A 25,475-nucleotide genomic window follows, 5' to 3' on the forward strand; every position below is an offset into this window, starting at 1 on the left:
ATGGAGCGTGGGGTTCCCGGAGGCCCGAATTCAGGGCTCACCGTCAGCACCGCGCCCGGCCGCACGGGCTTTGCAGCCACCCCCTGTTACCCTCTTACCTCCGCGGGCCCCGCCACCCTCCTGCACGGGGACGTGGTGACAGCGAGGGCCTGAGGCCACGCGACCCGCGCCACACACCTCACGCCACCGTCCTCGCGCACGGCGCGTCGCGGGGCCCGACGTCCTTCCTCCTCCCCCAGCCCTCGGCCTGACGTCTGCCTGAATACGTCATCCCCATTGGCCGAAGGCCCCTCGGACGGCCAATCACAGGGACAGGAGCACTTTGGGCGGGAGGCTAAGTCTCGAGGGACTTGAGGGCTAAGCCAAGATGGTCGGGCTGTGAGAGGTAGGCAGGGGAGCCTGCTCGGGCGGGATCCTGATGGAGGCCGTCTTTTTCGTCGGCAGTGGACGAAATCACAGTGACAAGAGAGTCAGGATGCCCCACTAGGGCAGGCTCCAAGGCGGTTGCAGGACACCTCTGTCTTCCCGTTGAAGGGGCTGTCAGTAAATGGCCCTGGGCCTGTGAGAGCGCCGCAGGCTTCCTGGAGGAGAAAGCCCGTGGTTGGCTCTCCTCACACCTTCACCAGGTCTGTCTACGCTCGTTAGATCCTTAGTCCAGGGATGTTCGGGAAGAGGTCTTTAGGCTAGGGTCTGAATTCAGGCTTTTCACAGATTCCACTCCACCCTGAATCTCGGAGAACTGGTGCGACCAAGGGGGTTGCAGAGCTTCCCGCGTGGGGTGGCCTCGGGTGTCCTTCCAGGGGTGATTTATTTAGCGCACCTGACTGGAAACAGCTGTTTTCAGGGGTGATATAAAAAAGTTAAATGATTTCACGATTAAACGTTTAGAGAGAATGCCAACCCACGTTATAAATATGGACAGCGGTTCTTACGTGTGTGTGTGTGTGTGTGTGTGTGTGTGTGTGTGTGTGTGTGTCTAGACGAAGATGGCTGAATCCGAAGCCACTGGTGACGGAGTGTGGTGAATTAAAACGGAGCAACTTCCCCTGAGGCCAGCTGGAGGCAGAACGGGAAGATGCCTGAGAGAAGGGGACCCTGCAAAGGAACAGATGAGAGTGTCGAGAGGTGAGTAGTACGTGCGCTCAAATACGCCTTTGTTGATATCTAACACCTTTTCAAAAAGGATTTGAGGAGTATGTCAATTATACTATAATTAAATATTTTTAAAGGATTTGGGAAGGTTGAGTGAAATATAGGGGGTAGGGTGCATTTCCAAGTCAGGTAATATTTTCCTAGTTTGGGGCCTGCTCTCAAGGTGGAAAAAAGATCATGGAACAGAACACATTTTTGGTTGCAGTTGTGTTTTGAAGATGAAGCAACTCGCGAAGGGACATAAAACTTAGCAGAAAGAGGACACACACAAGCAAGTAAGAAAGAAAAAAAAAGGACGAGACAGAACAATGTTTGTTTATCGCATCTTACTGTGGAATCAAGACTTGAGTGGGCAGGTGAAATACCAGTAGAGGTGATTCTGTGGACTTGTAAGAAAAATAGAATTATTATATCCTCTCATGAATTTATTGTTACTACGATTAATTTTCAGGAAATAGGACTCACATCTTGGTTTCTTTCTTTCTTTTTTTAATCCAACACCATTTAGATAAATCTTATGATAGTAGAGTTTCTAAAGGGAATGATAAACGGCCATCCTACCCAGGGCTTTAAAAGTGCCAAACATTCGATGGTAATGTGTAGCCACCAGAGGGTAGAAACGAGTAAAAATATTTTGTCTTCCTTTGTATGGATAGCCAGTGCTTTTTGTTGATTTTTTTTTTCGTTTCTTCTCCTTGGCATTTATGGTTTTAGCTATTTTAGAAGTAGAGATAGCACAGCACTCAGCCCTACATAATAATTTTAATATTTAAAATTTTTTAAAATTTATTTTATTTATTTTTAATATTTCTATTTTGAATACAAAATTATTTCCCAGCTCTTTCCTAATCTTTTACCATTTTATGGAATCTTGTTTTTCTTTGTGTGTTAAGTGGTGATGGCTGTGGTGGGCTGGGGGGGTGGATTACACTTTGAGAGTTGTAAAACCGAACACTGAATGTAATATTCCATGCGTTAAAAACAAAACAAAATGAAAGAAAGAAAACAAAGGAAAGAAAAAAAACCCCGAAATAAAAAACAACCATCTCTGAACATATCCTCAACTCATTGACTCCTCTCCATTTTTACTGCTACCATTATGGTCAACTCCGTATATACTGCAGCTTGACCTTCAAATTAATTTCCTTGCTTTCACCCTTGCCCCTCTTTACTCCATTTGTCACATAAGCAGGCAGATCTTTTCAAAATCTGAGTTAGATCATGTTATTCTGCTGTTGAAAATGCTCACAGGCTTCCCTCTATCTGAGAATAAATTAGTCAAAACTTTCTCTAACCTGTAGAATCCTTCATATTTCTATCACTCCCTCCTCATTTCGACACTCTGCTGGATCCAGCAGGTTTCAGCCTCATGCTTGGGGGCTTTGGCATTAGTAGTTACCATTGCTCCTATGTTCTCATGGTTGGCTGCTTCTTCCCATTCAGATTTCAGCTTAAATGTGAAACTCTCTGGAGAGTTTGTCCTTGACATCCAGTGTAGCACAAGTCACAAGTCATTCTCATCAGTCTGTTTTAAATTTCTGCTTAGTGTTCCATCTGACATTTATTAATCTTCTCTCCCTCCACTAGAATGTAAGCTTTCTGAGAGCAGGGAACCTGTCTACTCATTATCTGAAGAGTACCTGGCTCATAGTAGGTGCTCAAAATAACCCAAGTGGAACTTGTCTTTTTACTTTGGGTCACCTGAGTCCACTCAGGTGTAAAAAACAGTTTTTCCCACTGAGTATTAATCCTTGTGATGCTTTATTTGAAGACAGCTGTTTCAGATAGGTTTAACAAGTTTTTCACCACTGAGTTATCTTTTTTTTTTTTAAATAGGCTCTACACCCAATGTGGGGCTTGAACTCACAACCCCGAGATTAAGAGTCACATGCTTTACCAACTGAGCCAGCCAGGCGCCCCCTGAGTTATCTTTTTTGATTTGTATATAACTTTATTTCAAATGTTATCTACAAATTCATTAATATAACATGACTTACCCAGGATTACATAACTGGTAAGCCAAGAGTCTTCATTTACTCATCCATCTGTTGCTAAATGTGAAACATTAGGCTGAGCTCTGGGGATACACCATGAACTAGAAAGACACCATTCATGTCTTCATAGAGCTTATCTTCTGGTGAGGGAGACAGGAAAGCAAACACAAAAGGAAGGCAAAATACTTGCAAGTTTTTAGTGGTGATGTGAAGGAAACAAGACCAATCTATCGCTAGACGATCATAGAATATTCTAGAATATGGTTCTGATCTAGGAATCAATGAAGCAACAAATGTTTCTTCCCCCCCCCCAAACATTTCTTGTGCTGGTTGTTTTCCTTTGGCAATCATCTTTGGCTTTTGAACTTGCTATGGAGGATCAGGAATACTAGATGGAAAGTAGAGGTAGAAGATGTGATAAGAGGGATGCCTGGGTGGCTCAGTCGGTTAAGTGTCTGCCTTCAGCTCAGGTCATGACCTCAGGGTCCTGGGATTGAGCCTGAGTCGGGCTCCCTGCTCAGCAGGGAGTCTGATTCACCCTCTCCCTCTCTCTCTGCTCCTTACCCCACACATGCATGCACGTGTACGCGTGCTCTCTCTCTCTCAAATAAATCTTTTTTTTTTTTAAGATTTTATTTATTTGTTAACAGAGAAAGAGACAGGAAGAGAGGGAACACAAGCAGGGAGAGTGGGAGAGGGAGAAGCAGGCTTCCTGCCGAGCAGGGAGCCGGATGTGGGACTCGATCCCAGGATCCTGGGATCATGACCTGAGCCGAAGGTAGACGCTTAACGACTGAGCCACCCAGGCGCCCTCAAATAAATAAAATCTTAAAAAAAAAGAAAGATGTGATAAGATAGTAGAAGATTCCTAGATAATGAGAGTTAAAGGTTGTTCATTTCTCTGTTAAATGTATTCATTTCCCAGTCTGGTTTGTTTAAAGCCCACCAAACAAGTGCTGGGATGCCTGTTTGAGAGAAGTCCTTTTCTTGGCCACTTGGGATCAAATATGAGGGTCTGTGAAACTGTAGACAGAATATGAGGGGGTGGATAATGACTGGATCAGCTTAATTAGAAGGGCACATACTGAGGAGAAGTAGAATTCCAGTTTAGATAGATAAGGAAAAGTCAGATTATGGTTAATAAATGTGACTTTAGTGTATTGAATGAATACACTTGAAAGCAGACGAGGAACTTGGCCTTTACCCTGACCACAGTGTAAAATGATGGAAAGAACATGGGCTTTGGAGTCAGATGGATGAGGGGTTCACTTCTCAGCCAGATGATCTCAGGCAAGTTTCCTCACCTTGTTGAACCTTGATTTCCTCATTTGTGAAATGGTGGTAGTACTATCTCCATGGTGTTGTTTTAGAAGTTAGAGAGAGTGAGTGCAAAGTGCCTTTCACATGATAGATGCTCTGTTATTGTTTGCTCTTATGGGGCATTGGTGAGCCACTGAAGGTTTGGGGGCAGGGTTGGTACTGGTAATAATAACTCATTCTTAGTGAGTTTATAACCAAATGCTGTACGTTTTAAGAACTTTATGTGTATTTTAATTCTCACAGCAGTCCTGTGAGAGAGATATAGTTATTATCCCCATTTTATAGTTAAGGAAACAGAGGCTCAGAGAGGTTATATAATTTGTCCAAGGTCGCATAGTAATACATTTACTGAAGTGTTCTTGCAGAGGAAGGTTTGCAGCCAGGCAGTCTGAGTGCAGAACCTAAGCTCTTAACCATTATTTTAGATTATGAAAACTTTATGAAGATCCATTTGGCAACAGTCTACAGGATAGAATTTAGATTTTTCAGTAAGAAAGAAAAAGGAAATTTTGAATTCATCATTATCAATCTTTGTTTAGTAACCACCAAGTGACCATAAAATACTAGTCTTTGTCAAGCCTGTTAAAAAAAAAAATCCAGTCTCTGTCCTTCGTGGTGTAACAGTGTAAGAACATATTAAGTATAATTCTTAACTCAAAAGAATACTCGTATAATCCTTTACTTGGGTTAAATGTAAAAAGAGAATGTACGAACTAGAGCATCTTGAGCTTGAAGTGCACAGAGAAATTGAATTTTCTTAACAGGAGACTTGTTTTTTCTTACATATGCTGTTATCCCCTCTAAATAAATTGCTTGCTTATTGAATTCCATTTATTCTCCCCCTCAAACCCACATTATTTTGATTTGGAGACAAATGGGAAGACAGTGATTTTCCTCAACAGCCCAGTGGATTCAGCCTCTTTCTAGTTGAAAGTATAGACACTAAAAACTGTTAACAAGTCCAGGCATTTATTTTTTTCTCATTAGCTCTAATGCAGTTAAATTAAGACAATGAAATTGAGAGTTTACCTCAGATATTCCCTACCATCCCGATCAATACATAATAGTCCTATTTCTAGGATTTTTCTCTCCTTCCCTTCCTGTCTTCTTTTGGGAAAATGCCTTGGGGTTGAAAACAACAAACCAAATAGCAGGCAAATAAAATCAGCTCTTCTATTTCCCTACCCGGAAAGGAAGGGAAAGAGAGCAAGAACCCGACCATCAAAGAGAACTGAAGCTTAGGCGTGCCATCCTAAAAAGCCCTTGTTCCTTCGGCATCCCCCCCTCCCGCCCGGAGCTCTGCAGCAATTCCTCAGAGATTGTGTAGCCTCCACTTTAAATATAAATATATATATAAAACTTCCCCTGTCTCTTTCTCTCCTCCTCCCTCTCTCCTTTTTATTTTTTTAATTTCCTATAATGAAGTTTCCTATTGGATAAAATCAGCTCCCTGATTTATGCCTGGTTCCTATTGGAAGTTCTCAGGGGCTGACATCACTTAGGAAAGCGAGGGGGTAGGGCTGCCAGATCAGTTTGTCACCACCCAGGCTCCCTAGCCTTTGGCTGGGTGCAACTTCCATTTTAGGTGTTGGATCTGAGAGGAAAAAAAAAAAAAGAGAGACTGAGAGAGAGGGAGAGAGAGAGAAAGAAGAGCAGGAAAGATCCTGAAAGGAGGAAGAGGTGGCGAAAAATCAAGTACCTTGCTGGATTTGTCTTTCTCAGCACATTGACGAAGCCTTGGGTTTCTTTCTTAAAGGAGTGGTTTTTAGAAGTCAACATTTGAGGTGTGTGCCTTTTTAAAAAATGTGTGTACAGACGGGTAAAGGAGGAGAAGCCAAGTCGAATTTTTGTCTTACGGTAACCAGAGGGAAGTTAAAAAGGAGAGAATCTGCTCTGCTGACGGGTGACTTTTAAGCAATTATTAGTTTTTCGTTCTACTTTGGGGAATTTGGGTATTATATTAAAAAGTAAAATATTCAAGACCCAGAAACAAACTTCTAGGTCTAATATAGAGATGAATAGATTCAGAGGGGTGAGAGCAAATTTACATTTACATGTAAATTTACATTTTGATGTGTTCTCTGATTTTATATTTTTCTGGTTTAAGCTAACAAACTTCTGTTTTCAGAGCCCAAACCAAAAGTTCGGTTTTTCGGCATGTTGCGTGTGGGTTGGGAAAGGAATTTGTCCTGGTCGGAAGCTAGTTATAAGATGGTTCTTCGTATGTTTCAAAACTTTTTTCCCCGTTATCATTAGATTTATGGAAGTGGAAAGTTGTAGGGAGCTTTGCAGCTTTAAGTGGTGTTTTTTTTTTCCCCCATAGAGTTTGAACAGCCCAGATCAGTTTCAGCCCTGCTGTTCCTGGGTGGATCCCTCTTTTACTTTTCCAGGTGCGGTGGGTGGGAGCCTCATTCTCCTGCTAGACATAGCCTCCCTGCTTTGCTTTATAAAAGAAAACAAATGGATCCATGTTAAACTGCCATTCCATTTCTTCCTAAGACTATCTTTGATGGCAGAGATTTGTGGAGGTGTCGTAGGTTCAGTTTGCAAGTATCATAACGTTTGGTTTATGTGTTTCAAGGGATAAGGAAATTCTAATCATGCCTTTTCAGTTCACCTGAATAAAGTGGCAACACACCTGGAAATATTTTCAGCTTTGTGCTCTCTGAAAGGGCCGTGGATTAAATAAGTTGGGGCTAAGAGAAAACAATGCAAACTTTAGGGTTTAGAATGCATTTAAGAAAGCACAACAGGAATTCTTATTTTTAAGCCATCTGAAAGTTGTTTTTCGGAGGTGAGTTTTTTGGTTTGGTTAATTTGCTGTGAAATCAGAAATCTGTAAGAGCTGAAGGCCCATGACTGCTTTTATATATTTAATCTTAAGATTTGTTTTGATTTTGTTTTTGCAGATACATTCTTGCAAAAATACTGTTTGTAGATAATTATATAGCCAACTCATCAGTAGCTGAAAACTGAGTGTTCCCTTCTTTCTGTCTTTGAAAATGCAAATCGGTCTGAAAATTATAGCTGGAATAGATAAACTGTCCTGATTGTAACAAGATGGGCCTTAATAGATAAGCTGCTCTTTAGCTTTAAACTGGTATGTATCTTTAGTAATCCTCTGGTTTTGTGCCCTCCCCCCATTCTTTTTAGACCACAACACTTCCTTGAATTTCTTTGCCAGAATGAGAGTGTTTCTTGAAAGATGATTTCATCCTTGTGAGGTTGTGGCTTCAGAGGAAACAACTTTGTTCCTTCTTTTAATATAAGCTATTCGAGGGCTACAGTAAAATCTTGATATCTGGATCTCATAATTATAGCAAGTGCAGTTAAAAAGAAAGGAAAAAGACAATGTGTAGAGTCTGTTGGGCTGTAGTTCTCATTTAATATTTTCCAAATTTTCTTTCAAACATTTCTCTGCCTTGACTCCAGCCTAAGGGAGGTTTCTTGGTGGATCTTCGGAGGGTTGGTCATGTTGCTGCCAGTGTCGGTTTTCCACTCAACCTTTAGGGGGAGGGATAAGGGAATCTGAAGGAGGAGTACAAAGGCAGTTTGAAAATAGGTTCTGGATGACTGAGTGGTGGTGATTTGGTTCCAGCTTTAAGTACTGGGCTTTGTGTAGCTGCAGTGAGCATCTTAGTAACTAGCGTACAGGACTATTTCCACGACTGAGGCTTTGTTTTGACTGGTGTGTACTATAGAGCCTTTTGGTTGATAAGATGGAAGATTTGTCTTTTACCTTACCTCTACTAGTTCTTTCAGGAAATATAAGGGGTGCAAATAAGTAAATCTTTTGTGTTTTGTTTTGCTCCTCAGTTTGGTTTTTGGGTAAAAAATGACAAGTAAGTATGAGTTGTGCAGATTTTTGTTTTATTTTTTTGTTTGACTCCTATATACTGTTGGTTTCTTTGTTATATGACTAAGGTACGGTCTGTGTATTCCAGGTGGGTGTCTCTCTTGGGTGGTTAGAGTTCTAGTGTCTTTCTTAGGGTTCCAAATTATGGAGAGTCACAGGGACAAGGATATGTTCTCTGAGTATAAAAATTGGGACTGTTGGAGATGTTAAAAAAAAACAACTCCGAGTAATTGCAATTCAGCCTTAGGTTTATGAGGTAGTTGCTCTCTAGGGATGGGTGAGACAGGAGGGATGCAAATAAATTAAGCATAGATCACTATACAGTTGGAATAACAAAATGATTAGCTCTGTATAATTTATTGTTTTCTATTTTAGAACCTGATGGTCCCCTGTTACTTCCAGCCCTCTCCCCCCACCCCCTTGTTGTTTTTTACTGCATGCTAAGCATTTTGCATAAACTATTTACTTGATTTCCCACAACTGTTTTTTAAGGAATGTGAGCCTCAGAGAAGCTGAGGTTTGCTGAAAATCTCACTGCCTGTAAGTGGCCAAGGCCAGGATTAAATCCTCGTCTGACTAACTACAAAGTCCATGGACTTAGCCACTAATGTACTACTGTTCTCTGGAGAGAACAGAAACAAGAACCAGAACTAAAATGAGCCCTTGATAGAGGCAGAAGTGTTTAATTTTGCAGAAGGCCTGCCCCCACTTAGATTTCCAACCCCCTGCATGTTGGGATAATATATGTAAAAAATCCATTTTCCATAAATCCCATAGGGAGCCGAATATATTAGAATGGGTATTATCTCAGTCTTTAAAACAGGGATCTTCCCATATGCTCATCGTTGCTGTCCTGATTTCTTAAACTTACCGGAAATGCCTCCAACTTTTGATTATCAGTGAAATTTCTTCTTCCAGACAGTTTTCAGGGATGTGGTTTGGAATGATCTTGCCAACTTGCAGGGAGAGGCTTCTAACAGTAGCTCAAAAATGTTTATCACACTGTGTTAAAATTGTCTACTTATTTTTGTCTTTCCCTCTAGACTGTGAGCTGCTTGAGTGTAGATGCTGTGTTACTTCTGTGTCCTCTTAGCACCCAGCTCAGTGTCTGGTATATACCGAGGTGTCAGTAAGCCTTGGTTAAATAAGGCACTTGATGGGAATCACTGAGGGACTTTTGTGGGGAAGGCTAAAAGGAAGTTGAGATAGGAAGCAATACAACCTAGATTAATGAAATCACATTGTGATTTAGAAACTTCTGCTGTGGTTTGTAGTTTCGACCTTTTACACATTTACTACCTCTCATTTTTAAGGTTTCTGGAGATAATTGAAGATTTAAAATTTTAATTAAAAACAAAATTCTGTTTCTTTTCAGGGAAAGCTGTCCAAAGAATAGTATAAAAAGTAAGGGTCCTAATGTTTTATAATCTAGGCAGCTGTTAACTTCAACCACTGAAACCTTAAATACTGCCATTGTCTAGGGGAGAGGCAACTGCTTACCTGAAACTTCACTAGGGCAGCAGCAGGGACGGATTGCTTTCAGACATGTTGGAAGTGAGTGGTTTTAAATATACTAGTTAATAAAAACATAAAAAGCTTGGGATGATAGTTTTGAACATCAGTGTTCTAAAGAAGGTATGTTCGGATATCATTGTATTTTTTTTTATCAGTGCTTCCGCCATGAAACTTCAGGAGATTTTGTTCACGAAGTGTATTGGGAAGTTTATGAATTTAAGAACCCAAATTGGTTTTCATGGGTAATTTAGAACGGTAGTAACAAGAAACTTGCCTAAAAGAATGATGCGTGGGTTATCAGTATGTGATTTCATGTTCTCTTCCATTGCACAATGATTTAAATGCCTTGATCATAAAGCTGAAACATGGATCGCTCTGCCTAAATGCAGCTGCCTGCAAGGTTTCCAATAGAGAGCATTGATACAGCCTGGCAGGGACAGAGGAAGGAGGGAAGAACTGATATTCTGGTTAGAACTAGCAAGGGGGAAATAAGTGTATGGATAGATTTGTATTTGGTTATATTGTATAATGTATTTTTGGGAGTAAATGCACCCCCCCCGTATTTGGGATTACATGTCATTGGTTATTAAATATTAAATATTGAGAATGGAGCCCGCATTTACTGTTGTGGTTCAGGGACAGTGTTACCCATTTTTAGGCCTGTTTCTTCAGTTGAGTCCTTCAGTCTGGAGTGATGTGGGCAGTTTCGATCAGGCATTTCGTGGGGACATTATAAGGATCGTTTTCTTTTAAAGCCTTCTTTGCTGGCCAACAGGTAGTTTGGTCATCACTTTTACAAAAGATATCCCATTATATGATGATAAAAGCAACTTCAAACTTTTAATCTTGAAAAAAATTTCAAACTTAGAGGAAAGTTCCAGGAATAGCGCAAGAACTCCTGTGTATCCTTCAGTCATCTAGACACCCATGGTTAACCTTTTGACTCAAATGCTTCATTATTCTGTATTTTTTTATCAATATGCTGACCGAACAGAATTTCCAGTCTAGGAGTTCCACACATCTGGAGAGGCAAGGCAGTGTAGCATAGTGGTTAAGAGCATGGATCCCTGAGCTAGTCTACCCGGGATCAACTCTTGCTCTGCCACCTACTAGCGTTTGCCTTGGGCAAATTGTTTAACCGCCCTAAGCTTTGGTCTCTTGGTAAAATGAGGACAATATTATCCATCTCATAGAATTGTGATGCTTAAGTGATTTAATAAATGTAAAAATGGTGCTCATGGTAATGCCTTGTAAGTTTTTGCTATTAGAATGGATGCTTTAAATGAATTCAGATATCTTTTGTCTGTTGGACTAAATAAATACCCTTTAAGGTCTCTTAAAACCTGATATTCTAGGGTATAGATGTTTGTATTAGGGAATAAATGGGCTTCCTGGATGAGTAAGCTAAGTTTTTAAAAAAAATATTTATTTATATTTAAAGATTAATTTATTTACTTGAGAGAGCACGCATGAAGCAGGGAGGGGCAGTAGGAGAGGGTGTCTTAAGCAGACTCTACCTTGAGTGGGGAGCCCGATGTAGGGCTCCATCTCAGGACCCTGAGATCACAACCTGAGCCAAAGCCAAGAGTCTGGCGCTTAACTGCACCACCCAGGCGCCTCTAAGATTTTATTTTATTATTATTTTTAAAGATTTATTTATTTATTTATTAGAGAGAGAGAGAGAGAGAGAGGGACAGCGACAGCGAGAGAGGGAATACAAGCAGGGGGAGTGGGAGAGGGAGAAGCAGGCTTCCCGCAGAGCAGGGAGCCCGATGTGGGGCTCGATCCTAGAACCCTGGGATCATGACCTGAGCCAAAGGCAGACGTTTAAGGAACGTGCCACCCAGGTGCCCCTAAGATTTTATTTTTAAGTAATTTATACCTAACGTGGGACTTGAACTTACAGCCCCAAGATCTTGCATGCTATACAGACTGAGCCAGCCAGGCACCCCAAGCTAACTTTTTTTTTAATGGGGAAAAAAAAGTGTGTAATAATAGGCAAGTCTGGGGAGTTATTTGGGCAGGGTTGTCCAAACTATAGAGATGGATAGCTTTTAATAAAGTAAAGTGAGGCATTACTGGGAGAAAAGAAACAGATTGCAGAGCTTGAATATCTTACAGTAATTTCTTCAGAGACTTGGAGACTTTAGGGAAAAGCAGCCATACAGGTTTCTCCCATTTTTTAAAATATTTATTTTAGAGAGTGCGCACCGGTGTGCATGCGCCCACCGGCTAGGGGGAGGAGGAGCAGACGCAGAGGGAGAAGCAGGCTCCCCGCTGAACAAGGAGCCTGAGGTGGGGCTTGGTCCCAGGACCCTGAGATCATGACCTGAGCCGAAAGCAGACGCTTACCTGACTGAGCCACTCAGGTGCCCCTCTTCCATCTTTTCCATCTACAAGAGACAGCACTCTAGCATCCAAGGGTAAACTTTCTTTAATTTTGCGGAGAACGGACTGGAAGAGCTTTGTTTGGGCTTATTATTCTTGACTTTGGACCAGATTCTCTCTTTTTTTTTAATTTTTATTTTTTTAAAAGATTTTATTTATTTGACAGAGAGAGACACAGTGAGAGAGGGAACACAAGCTGGGGCAGAGGGAGAGGGAGAAGCAGGCCTCCTGCTGAGCGGGGAGCCCAATGCAGGGCTTGATCCCAGGACCCTGAGATCATGACCTGAGCTGAAGACAGAGGCATGGCTGAGCCACCCAGGCGCCCCTCTTTTTTTTTTTTTTTTAAGATTTTATTTATTTATTTGACAGCGAGAGAGGGAGAGGGAGAAGCAGGCTCCCCGCAGAGCAGGGAGCCCGACACAGGGCGATCTCAGGACCTCAGGATCATGACCCGAGCTGAAGGCAAGACGCCCAACGACTGAGCCACCTAGGCGCCCCTGAACCAGATTCTTTATCCCACTAGGATTTTGTAAAATAATATTCAGCTATGAATGGTTGTACAGGAAACTACATAGAAATGAAGGCAGGCTTTTACCATCCCTTTTCTTGAAATAAACTTGCCTCTTTTATGTTCAGGAAACATCATTCTCTATTTTTTTTTTTTTTAAGATTTTATTTATTTGACAGAGACACAGTGAGAGGGAACGCAAGCAAGGGGAGTGGGAGAGGGAGAAGCAGGCTTCCTGCTGAGCAGGGGGAACGCGATGCGGGGCTCCATCCCAGGACTCTGGGATCATGACCTGAGCCAAAGGCAGACGCTTAACGACTGAGCCACCCAGGCGCCCCTCCCCAACCAACTCTTTACATTTTTTTAACCCACATTTCCATCTACTGATTCTTCTACATTTTCTCCTTTTTGTTTGCTTTCCTGATCTCTGGTGTCCCCTATCTTTTCTCTTGAGGTTGGTAGTCTTCATGGGCATTGTTTTGCCTTGCTAACACTTAATATGGAAGAAGTTTCTGATTCTTATCATAGAATAAATTGTACTTATGTACTAAAGGTACAAGTATTAGGATACTGCTTCTGGTTTATTCAGTTAGATCTAGATTAAGATAAATTGTGATTCAAGAAGATCTCTTCTAGTAATTCAGATTAGTTTTTATCTTTTTTTATTTTCAAATCTCATCCATATTTACTAATTAATTACTCATTTTGGGTTACTTGACAGTGGAGCAAAAGAAATGTACTTTTCCAAGAGTAAATTACCAGTTTTGTGTGTGTGCTTCCTGTGTTTTTCTCTATTGGAATGCAGTAGCACATTGACAGACTGCTTTGTGGTGTGAAAAGATTTTTGTTTTAGGGAGCTTATATTTTAAGAAACCAAAATATATTCTGATGGTTGAGGACATAAGACACTTTATAGAAACTAGGTCAACTTTTCAGTACTTTTATCAAAGCACCTACAGTTTCCATTTCTTTGCAGGTGAAGTGAATCTCATTGAAACAGTATAGCTGGTGTATATTCAGCACACCTTTAAAATAGAGTAGCCTGTTTTAAAGGAGAAATTAGTGCCAATCTGATTTGTTTCCACTGTTTCTGTGTTGGAATGGGGGAAGTTCTGTAACCTCTCTGCTGTTCTTTTCTCCATTGACTACTTTGTAAACCAGGGCAGAGTTGGTCATTTGAATGTGTACCCTGCTGAAGGTCAGCCAAATCTGCAGGTCAGGCTACAAGAGACCCCAGCTGATGGGCCAAAGATCACAATTAGAAAAAAAGTAAAGTTACATTAAATGGAAATCAAAGATGTCATTAAGTGCATTTCTGAAATTAAGCATCATCACAGATCTTTCAGAAAGAGGGCTCCCAACAGTAAGCAAGAAACTTTTTACTCTTTCCTATTTTTATTTTTTAAAAAAATTGCCTTCTTAGGCTATTTTAAGAAAACATGACAGCATTCCTTCTTTGTCCCATCCTGTTATCTTACTACCTTACAGGAGCTCTTATATACATGTGAAAATACCTGTTTTGCAACCATTCATAAGACTCAGAAGACAATATATGGCCCAACATATTAATTGAAAGAGTGCCTGCCTGGCTCAGTCGGTGGAGCACGCAACTCTTGATCTTGGGGTTGTAGATTTGAGCCTCCTGTTGGGTGTGGAGATTACTTAAAAATAAAAAAATCTTTTAAAAAAATTAAGGACTGAATTGTTTTGCACATGTATATGTCACTCTCTTTGTATAGAACTTTTTTTTTTAAGATTTTTTTTTATTGAGAGCGAGAGAGAGTGAGAGAAAGAGAGCCCAAGAGGGGGTAGGGTCAGAGGGAGAAGCAGACTCCCTGTTGAGCAGGGAGCCCTATGTGGGACTCGATCCCGGGACTCCAGGATCATGACCTGAGCCGAAGGCAGTCTCTTAACCAACTGAACCACCCAGGCGCCCTTGGTATAGAACTTTATTGCTAGAAACTTTTTTGGCAGGAGAGGGCAGGATTTCTTTACTCCAGATACTTAGTTTTAACAATACAGTAGTTATCTTTTAAATCTCCTAACGAGATGTAATGAATAAACCTTTGTGTGCAAAAGTATAGAAAGAAAAATGAACAGAGTTGATTTTTCTAAAATTTAACTTTTTGTTTTCATTGGAAAAGTGAAACATCTTCATTCATTTAAGAGAGATTTGAGGGACACCTTAGTGGCTCAGTCATTTAAGCATCTGCCTTCAGCTCAGGTCATGATCCCAGGGTTCTGGGATCGAGCCGCGCGTTGGGCTCCTTCCTCCGCGGGGAGCCTGCTTCTCCCTCTGCCTGCTGCTCCCCCTGCTTGTGCGCATGCTCTCTCTCTCTCTCTCTGACAAATAAATAAATAAAATCTTTAAAAGAAAAAATTTGAGAGCCTGTGGTATGCTATGCACTAAAATATAACAGTACACCAGATAGACCTCACAGAGTTTATATTCTAGTTGGAAGAGATAGATAATAAGTAAATGTATAGTATTCCCCAGTGTGGTGATATTACTGAGAAAAAATAAAGCAGAATATGTAGAATGGTGAATAAGAAGTGCAAGGGTAGGAGTGAAGTTTTTAAATATATAGAGAGTGGTTGGGGAAAGCCTCGCTTAATAAGGTATGTTTGAGAGAGACCTAAAAGATACTAGGGTGAAGTCATGTATATATGAGTAGAAAGTGCAAAGGTCCTGAGGCTCGTTGTTACCAGTGAGCAAGAGAGATGGGAGAAGTAGACCTACTCAGAGAGGTTCGATGGATATGTGTTGGGGGGAAGAGGGGATAATTTAGGACCTTGTCATGCACTGTACAATGCAAAAAAGTATCTCCTTCCCACTTTAGACCCCAGAGACAACAGCTGGTAACGACTTTTTGTGTGTTCTCTGTAAAGAGTTGAGGCAATACCTGACCCAGCCTCCATCTTTTTTTTTTTTTTAAGATATTATTTATTTATTTGACAGTGAGTGAGGGAACACAAGCAGGGGGAGTGGGAGAGGGAGAAGCAGGCTTTCTACCGAGCAGGGAGCCCAATGCGGGGCTCCATCCCAGGACCCTGGGATCATGACCTGAGCGGAAGGCAGTCGCTTAATGACTGAGACACCCAGGCGCCCCCCCAGCCTCCATCTTTGTCCCATTGTAGAAGTTTCATGTGAGTACAGTCAGCACATAATTTGCAGAGTAGCAGATCTTGCATAGGTTGATGACCCTTGTCTTGGAGAATATAATAGCTTAAAATAAGCTTATATGTGTTTGGGAAGTAAGATAAAAATTTCTTCCCTAGAGAAATATATTTCTCTACCTTCTTATCTACATAGTCAATTTTCTATGAACAGGAGAACTGACAACCTAGATCTGGTATAGTTTCCTTTTGAGTACATTTGTTGCTTTGGTTTATGACCAAATATGCCTACCCCACTTAATCTGTTGCTTTTCCTTTTGTTCCTTTGACCAAAAAGCTCCTGCTTCCCCCAAGTCCTAATCATTGGTATTTAATGGCTTCAGGGACCACGTTATAGGTCATCATATTCATATTTCTGTTTTGCACTGGTTTCCCTTTCCATATGTATGTTTAAGGTTTAAGGGTTATTAAAGCATATACTGAGCTGGTTGGCTTTGGTGGGATTGAGGAATAAGCACCAACTGTTTAGTGATTGATGTTCTATGGCAGCCACATATGGGAAAGTAAAAGGATATTTGATTTCTAGAGTACTTGTGTCTTGAATCACCCAATCTTACTTTCCCTCTCAAGATAATCTGGTTTAGCTACTCTTGTCTTTCAGTGAAAGAATCCCTCTGTTGCCCTTTCTCTAAATTTGGAGTTTAGCCCTGCACTTGACCTGGTTACCCTCTGTCCTTCTCTTTAATTATACCTATCTAGTTGTCATCCTGTTACTTAATATCATCCTTGGGAGATGACCTCAATCAGGAAACATTTATTTCCTTACCATCCCCTTCTCCTTTGGTCAAGTAACTGTGTCATCTTGCATAGGAAATACTCTAGGCAATCACAGATTCCCCTAATTTTGAAGTTGCTTTAAATAACTTCTTGATGCGTATTACTTCAACATTTATAGATGTTTGTAGTTGTCTTTTTAAAAAATATTTTCGAGAGCGGTGTGCACACGTGAATGGGGAGGGGCAGAGGGGGAGGTAGAGAGAATCTCAAGCAGACTCCCCACTGAGTGCAGAGCCCCATGTGGGGCTCAGTCCCACGACCCTGAAATCATGACCTGAGCCGAAACCAAGAGTCGGATGCTCAATCAACTGAGCCACCCAGGCGCCCCGTGTTTGTAGTTGTCTTGAAAGTATGTTTTTCAATGGCATTCTTCTTTCCTAAATCTTTAGTGACACATGTTTCCTGTGGAAATATTTCTCTTTATGGTCCTTCTAAAAACATTTTGCTACTCACTTGCTCTTACTCAAACCAGAAGTTAAAGTGACTTTTGCTTGAATAAGTGTCAGAGGTAACCCTTGAATCAGTATTTTCAACTGGACTAGAATTATCTAGGGTTGTGAATTCTAGATTTGGGACTTTGGACTTCTTTTGGGATGGGATATGGAACCAGTCTTTCAAAATGTTGGCACAGCTCTTCGTTTCTTGGAGGGCAGTTGAACTAAGTTGTTTTAAAAATAATCAGGGTTGTCCAGTCTGCAACTGGACATACTCTCCAGTGTACAGCTTAGGATTCCAAAAAATGAGAATTCTTTTCTAGGTTCTGAGTCTAGAGTACAGGATTTAGGACTGTGTCATTCTAGCCATCCTTATATTTAAACCCATGCTTTCCAGCAGCCTCTAATCCAGCCTGGAATAATGATCTGAGCTGTCTGGTGGACAGTAATAGGCCCAATACAGTATTTAACATACTTTCAGGGATCATTTCTATAGTTTGTTAATAACAAGTGCCCTTCTTGCTAGAGGAGTGTGTGGTGGTCAGAGGGTTGTCAGGGGTAGGCTAGTACAGTGATTCTCAACAGCTGACTATCAATCATTTTGAGAGCTTTTTAAAAAGCATGAATTCCCAGGCATTCCCTTTAGAAACTGAGGTATGGGGGATGAGGAGGTAGATTTGGGAGATTGTATTTTTAATTTTTTTTATTCTTTTAAAGTTTATTTAATCTCTGCACTGGATGTGGAACTTGAACTCATGACCCTGAGATCAACAGTCACATACTCCTAAGACGGAACCAGCCAGGTGCCCCAAGATTGTATTTTCTTAAAAACCTTTCCAGATGATTCTGATCACTTAGGTTTGAGGACCATAAAACCTGAACATTTGAGTTAAGCTACATATCTATGTGATTTCTCAGTTGGGTGGTTATTTAAATTAGTATTAGAAGTAGAAAAGAATAGTTCATGGTAGTGGACATTGTGAGAAGGTGACTGATTTGAAGTTTTTACCTCTATACTGTATTGTGTAGGAATTACAGATGTCACTGCCTGATTTGGGGGTTATGCCAGTACTTAGCATGGTATGGAGAACTCGCCTGTTGTGAGGGAGGGAAACTTTTAGACCATATCTCCACTTCCCCTCTCCATTTTGAAATTGTGGAACAGATTCAGGAGAGGATGTTCTCATTGAAACTCAGCTGGACAATTTGTTTAAAACTCGACAGGAAGGGCCAATGTTACTTCCTGTCTGAAAAGGAAGTGCTGGCTTCCTTCCCTTCCTCCTTGGCTAGCTCTGGCCAACTTCTAATATGGGTGGGGGAGGGGCTGATCATGTTAATACTTTTCACTGGCTACCCATGCCTTGGGAAATCAGGTTACCATCATTGTTCAAGTGTGGAAACATCATGTTCGTTCCTTTCTTTCTTCATTTGAAATGTGGAGATGGATGCTGTGTGGTCTCTTGTGTCCTTGCCCTTGTGTAAGAGCCCTGTGTTGTGTTGGCTCTTGCAGTCCAGGAAGCTTCCTAGTCTCCCAGACATTACTTTACATTCAACCTTATACCTCCCCTGTATTCCCTGACATTTGAAAATAGATCAAGGAGCTGTAGGGAAGAAACTGAAATCCATTTGACACTGAGGGGTAAGTTGCGGAAAAGAGAACATAATTGGGCAGAAGGGAGTGGGTGACAAAGGTTTCTTATTTTTAAATTGAGCCAGGAAAACATTCCTTCTAAGTGGGGCCAGTTGGCACTCTTCCTGCTATTTTAGTCCAGGCTTCTCCTTCCTACTGGCCAGTCAATTGTATTAAGTGTTTGATGTGAGTTTGAACTGTGGTCTCTGGGGTTGGGGGGAGGGAGAGTGGTGGAAACAGCTGGTGCCTTCATCAAGCTATCTCAATTACGCTTCTTTTCAGAGTGTTTAGGGGTGGGGGGGTGGAGGATTGGAGGAATTGGATGTATGTTAGCAGAGCCCCAGCAACTCCCATGTAGTGGGATTGGATTCTCAGGCACTCTTAATACCATGTGGGATGCTGGCTAGTTGGAATGTAGCTAAACCTTCTTCAGTCACATTCTTTTCTCTGCCTCCCCCCCACCCCAATTCTTTCAGCTTTGGGCTTCATTTGGAAAGAGGGGTATTGGGAAATTAGATAGCAAAACAGATTCATGCTCTTCCAACCACTGAGTATTCAGCTTAAGTCTTGGCCCCCCTCCATTGACTCTCTCCATACCCATTCATTACTCCTTTGGTTGGGTTTTCTAAATATGTCTGCAAACAGCCAGAGATACAATTAGAACCAGGACCTTTGGTGAAGTCATGCTGAATTGTAATCGGTTGGCTATACTGTTCCCTTTCCTTCCCTCACACCCTGGGGTGACTTGACTGTATTTCTGAGTCAGCACTGCTTTTCTGTCTCACCTGTTCAGTTTGAGGCAGAGAACCCACTAAGCATCCTTTTGGAGCAGCAGCTTTGATAAGGGTCAGTCCTCTGGGGTGAGTCTTTTACAGCCCTCTTTTTTTTTTTTTTTTTTTTAAATATCTGTGAAAACCCTCCTAGATTTTTTGGTCTCCTTTTGTGTAATTACCTCACATGATACTAACTTAATTGACTGATTTATTTGGCCTGGGCTATGATGAGGGAGAATGGGATAAAAATAGTAACAGTTGGGGGCATCTAGGTGGCTCCATCGGTTAAGGGATCCACTCTTGGTTTTCGCTCAGGTCATGATCTCAGGGTTGTGAGATCGAGCCCAGCCATCAGGCTCTGCACTAGGGGCTGAGTCAGCCTGAGATTCTCTCTCCCTCTGCCCCTCCCACTCATGCTCTCTCTCTCTCAAATAAATAAAATCTAAAAAAAAAAATACTAACAATTGGAACTTTTTCATTTTTTTTTTAAAGATTTATTTTATCTGAGAGAAGAGAAAGCGCGAGAGAGCCCTCGTGCGGGGGAGGGGCAGAGGGCGAGGATCTAAAGTGAACTCAGGTGTCTCCACCCTGAGATCATGATCTGAGCTGAAATCAAGAGTCAGATCCTTAACCACCTGAGTCACCCAGGCACCCCTCAGTTATTTTTGAGAGAAGGGAGTTAGTCTGATTCAGTGCTAGGTAAGAGATCTTAAGCTTTTGTGTGTGTGCTTCAGTGATAGTTTGCAGTGGCTAGGCTCTGCCATTGAAGTTCTGTTCTAAAGCCTAGCGTTGCTAAATACCCATTTTTTCTACCCAACCCTAGAATGGCTGACTGTTGTGTGTATTCCTGCCCCACCTCCTTCCACCTGGTTATGTCAGATCCAGATATGAGTTAATTCCTTCTAAGTTGTGCTGATTCAGACTTAGGGTCCTTTTACATCATATACTATCTAAATGAGGGTCCAGCCCAGACTACTTCTAGCAGATCCAAGAAGAAGGGGGAAGGAGTTTTTAGGAGCAAGGAAAGGAGAATAAATGATGAGAAATGATAGCATACTAGTCCCCTGTTCGGAGAACTCTGTGCTGAGCCTGTGCAATGCTTTATGCAAAGGGAATGGAGCCCTGTGGGCAAAGGGTGTTCCTTGGATTTCAAGAATCTCAGTCTAATAGATTAGCTTGACTTCTATCTGAATCTTTGCTTCTGGGGTTTAGGGCTAACATCCAATGGGCTTGTACAAGATAAGAGAAGAATGCGTCATTTATCCCATTCTTGGAATTAGCTGAGGACCCTTATTAGAAAGGAAGGCCCCACCCCCACAAGAAAGTCCAAATCTACAGCCCCTGACCCACTCCAGGGGGAGTAGTGAGCAGGAAAAGCCAAGGTTGCTGTCTTGACCTCTTTGCCTCCAGGACTACTGTGTAATTCTAGTCCTCCCCTTATTCCCTAGGGAGGTAGAGAACTTTGCTCCCAGCACCTGCTGGTGCTTATCCTGCCTCTTGGTAGGGTGGAGCCTGCTGCCTTTGTTTGTTCTCTGTGGGGCCTCTAAGAATCAACTTTATGCTTGTGGGGAAAAGGGTTTGAAAGACTTTGAAAGCAGTGGGAATGGGTGACAGGATGTTTTAAAGTCATTCTCCAGGTGGGAATATTCCGTTGACTGAAGCCAGAGTGGCAATCCGATCGCCATCCTGAAGTTTCCTTTGGGATGTATTGCATGTATCAGAACTGAGTATCAGCGCCGCAGCAGCTTTCAAATCCCCAATGCTGTGCCTCCCAAGTGAAGAGACTTGCCAAGTAGGAATCTTACAAATCCCCTCACCCGCTTCAAACCCTTAAATCCACACACAGTATCTTTCTGCAGATTCTCAAAGGCCTTAGCTTTGTCCTATGTAGTGTTGGCTTGGGGCAGGGAGGAGGGTTGTTTTCCCGAACATGATAAGGAACTGAGCAGGGCAAAGTGGGAGCTCCGACTGGTGATTGGTAGACAGGATGCCCTGGAATGCGGTTGGCCTGCAGCCCAGAATCCAGCACTTTGTATTTGTTTGTTTCTGGGAGACTGTGGTCTGGTGCTACTGTGACAGGAAGTGAGAAAGCTGGGAGTGGGGGAACGGAGAGGGGCCATGTCTTTGTGGTTCTCCTGTGAAATCTCTTTGTCCCTGGAGAGCAGCTCTGCTCCAGGGCTCTACTGAGAAGAGAGCAGCCTTTGTGTGTCTAATGGGTCTCGGAGCATCTAGCTACTCCGAGGGATTAGGGAGTGTGAATTCTGACTGTGGCCTTTTGCGTCTCAGCACTTGAGTTATATAAATGGCCTCCATCTCCTAGCATTGGGGAATTTCACTGAGTTTTATGTGTGCTACTGTTATTTATAGATCTCTAGGATTTAATTAAGAAAGGAATTTTAGAAAGAGATAGATGTTTGTTTATATAATGTTTATTCACTCTCTATATTGCAGATACTTTGTTGGGCCTGAAAGGGACAGAGAGAAACAGGCGATGCTGGGGCCAGCATTTTACGGTATACCCTTCCAATTGGCACCCTACTACACAGAGAAACCTACCCATTCTTTGATTTCAGTATTGGGAGGTACTGGCAGTTCATTGTTTGCACATAACTAGGGAATGGTTGGTAGTTTCCTGGGATTTCCACCCTCCCCCCAAGACTGAAATAGCACCTGTAGCATTCTCTGTGCCCCTCCTTCTTCCTTTCCTCCCTTGTTTTGTGTTTTCCCTGCCCTCCATTCCAGCTGTGAAACAGGCATCTCTTCTAACTTTGTGGATTGGGTGGCTGAGTCCTCAACTCTTGCCAAGCTGGCTAGTCCCTGAGCATACACACACAGACCGGCCTTTGATTGCCCAGGAGGACAGCTGCCCCAGAGGCAGATTGCTAACATACCGCTAGAACAATCCCTCCCCTCTGTTCTGATGCTGGCCAGCACAATCTTCCCTGCTTCTAGTTCCTTCTGTTTCCTACCCAGCTCTGATCTCTGCTTTTGGTTTAGTGAGATGCCACATTAAAAATGAGAGTAGGGATATTTGGGATTAGGTTTTCTACTTTGAGGTGGGGATGATTTGAGAATGTGGCATGTAGCCAGATTTCCAGAGCAGGCCCTCCAGAGGAAGGATAGGTGATTATGTAAGAAGTTGTGTTACTTTTGCCCCTAGCACCTTCCCTCCTGAATTCTTATTCCTTTATAAAATGGAAAGTCTGAGGTAGAGTGCAAGCTATTCTTCCTCAGAATCGAGTAAATTCTTGCTCACTAAAGTGAAGGTAAGACCCAGGGACGCCTTTGTGGCTCAGTCAGTTAAGCACCCCACTCTTGATTTCAGCTCAGGTCATGATCTCAGGGTCAGTCAGATCGAGCCATGTCAGGCTCCGAGCTCAGCACACGAAATCTGCTTGAGATTCTCTCCCTTTCCCTCTGCCCCTCCCCAAGCTCACGTGTGCACACACACACACACACACTCTCTCTCTCAAATAATCTTTAAAAAAAAAATAAAGTGAAGGTAAGACCCAAAAATCTGTCTGCTTCCACACCATCCTCTCTCTGACAAATAAATAATCTCAAAAAAATAAAAAAAACCAGGATGAACAAGGAAATGTTGAGAATGCCATAGAAAGTAAGGGGGTTTGGTGAGGAGCTGCCTCTTTAAAAAAGGAATGTGAGCTCAAACAGTTGGGTGACCTCTAGAAAACCCTAAGGTTAAGCTTTTCCTCCATGAAATTTTTTTTTCTAGCCTAGAGTAGGGAAGGGTATAAGGTATCCTAGTTAATTTTAATTTTGGGATTTCTGTTTTATGACACAGGAGTTACACAATACCTTCCTAGTCTGATTAGACTTTTTCTCATTTCCCATTGTGTACTTGACCTCCCTCTCTTTTTCTCCCTTCTCCTGTAGGAAGGAGAAAGGCATTTGGCCTCTCCCCTTCCTCCAGTCTGACACCTCCTTCTTTTTGCCCCTCCCTCTTATCTTTGTTTCCTTATCGGCCTCTCCCTAAAGCTTTGCTTTCTCCTTATAAGGCTAGGTGAGGCTCCTTTGGCCGGGTTGCATCAGGGATCCAGGTAAGGAACTCATGTGTCTCAGACTTTCAGGATTGAGAGAAAATTCAGTGTTGTCTGTCCCAGTGGAGGGCCTTGGAGAAGCACGTGGGTAATGGGGGTGGAGAAGGAGGCGGCCTGGCCTGAGAGATCAGAAGGACTTGTTAGACCAGTCCTGTGTATGTGTCATACGTGCCCAAGAGAGAAGCAGGTTTTGTTTCTTTCCATACCCTTTCAGTCCTGGGCCCCTCACTAGCTGAGAGCCACACCCTTCCTTTGCTTCAAAAGCCAGTTCAGCATTCAGCCATTTAGTATGTTATGGTTTGGGGGGTTCCCAGAATACTCGGTAGGGGAAAAGAGAACAAGGAGAATGTTCCATCTGGTTTCTGAATTTAGGGTCAAAGTGATGGAGTTGATTTTTTTTTTCTTTTAAAGTCACAGTCACGGTAAAAACTAAATTCTGATATGTAAGTTTGGGTCAGGATAATAAGACAAGTGAGTTTAAGGTGTCCTGTTGATGTGTGGAGATTGCCAACTCAACCTCCTTTTAACAAGTAACTTTTATATATTCATTTTCCTTCTTTTCTCTGAAACTTCAATCAGAAGTATCACTCTTTCCTAAGAGGACAGTGATTTGTCAAAGACTTAATTCATCAGAGAGGTTCATGGTGGACACATTAAGATCTAGTCTTTCCCTGTGAAAATGAAAGTCCCCACTCTGCCTTTTGGGTGCTCTTAAGTGGAGAAGCTGGGCCTTGCATCAGGCAGATCCACAGGGAAGCTCAGAAACTGCTAACACCTAAGACAAGGCCATTTCTGGAATACCAGTTTGTAACTCTGAGAAGTGGTCAGTTGAGATCGTGAAGTGAGCAGAGTACTCTCTAGGTCTTACTACAGATTACGTCCAAGGAGTTGGGCTTAGTGTGAGAGTTGTCTTCCCAACAAAGGCGAGGGAATACTGGAATTGTTCTCACTGAGCTTGGGATGGTGGAACATCAGGTGGTGGGTGAGGTGCTTAGACCTTGGACTCTGGTACTAGCACTCTTGGTGATAAAAAGCCAAAGAAAAACTATTGACAAAATATATTCCTTTAATTTAAAAATAAGATGGCGGTTTTCTGTGTGTATGGTTGAACAGGAATAATTGCTTTGAATTTTAGAGCACATGCCATTTTAGGCAAACATGCCTTTTAGGGATGAAGAAGACCTACCTTTGTTGGCTTGAGCATTATGTAGTACAGCTCTGTGGTGTTACAGGTGCTATATTTTATTGATTGGTATTCTTCAGTGTGAGGCTCAGTGTGCCTTTTTTTTTTTTTAAGATTTTATTTATTTATTTGTCAGAGAAGAGAGAGAGCACAAGCAGGGGGAGCAGTAGAGGGAGAGGGAGAAACAGGCTCCTCACTGAGCAAGGAGCCCAATGTGGGACTCGATCCCAGGACCCTGGGATCATGACCTGAACCGAAGGCAGACACTTGACGACTGCGCCACCCAGGCGTCCCTTAGTGTGCTTTTTTAAAACAGCCATTTGAGGGGCGTCTGGGTGGCTCAGTCATTAAGCGTTTGCCTTTGGCTCAGGTCATGGTCCCAGGGTCCTGGGATCGGGCTCCCTACTCCTCGGGAAGTCTGTTTCTCCCTCTCCCACTCCCCCTGCTTGTGTTCCCTCTCTCGCAGTGTCTTTCTCTGTCAAATAAATAAATAAATAAAATCTAAACAAAACAAAAAAACCCCAGCCTTTTGAAATCCCTAGGATGACATAGGAGTTTTGCTAATTTTTGCTTTTGAAGGTAAGCATCACTTTGTGACATTGGTTTTGATTTCATAATAAAAAGGAAGGAAGGAGGAGAGCTGGCTTTGGGATTGGCTGCAGAAGATAAAATTTCTTTCCTAAGAAACCCAAAGACTATTTTGTGGGGCT

At 42.2% G+C, this 25,475-nt stretch overlaps 1 protein-coding gene and 1 long non-coding RNA gene across 8 annotated transcripts in view; both read left to right on the forward strand.

Annotated features, from left to right (window-relative positions):
• Positions 1 to 360: 360 nt before the first annotated feature.
• LOC113914851 lies at positions 361 to 1,452 on the forward strand. The gene is made up of 3 exons (XR_003517544.2): positions 361 to 626; positions 981 to 1,125; positions 1,358 to 1,452. It is a non-coding gene; the product is annotated as an uncharacterized LOC113914851 (long non-coding RNA).
• A 4,552-nt stretch (positions 1,453 to 6,004) lies between these two features.
• Positions 6,005 to 25,475, forward strand: part of CTNND1 (catenin delta 1) — a 46,447-nt gene continuing 26,976 nt past the window's right edge. For 5 of the 7 annotated variants that reach the window (XM_027580412.2, XM_027580417.2, XM_027580415.2 and 2 more), the window contains exon 1: positions 6,005 to 6,250. The gene's annotated coding sequence lies outside the window, so the exon portion shown is untranslated. Of the gene's footprint in view, positions 6,251 to 21,975; positions 22,107 to 25,475 lie in introns of those variants that run through there. The other 2 variants (XM_035722996.1, XM_027580413.2) reach the window with 2 other exon arrangements.

The sequence above is a fragment of the Zalophus californianus genome, chromosome 11 (genome assembly GCF_009762305.2).
Source record: "Zalophus californianus isolate mZalCal1 chromosome 11, mZalCal1.pri.v2, whole genome shotgun sequence".
Taxonomy (NCBI): domain Eukaryota; kingdom Metazoa; phylum Chordata; class Mammalia; order Carnivora; family Otariidae; genus Zalophus; species Zalophus californianus.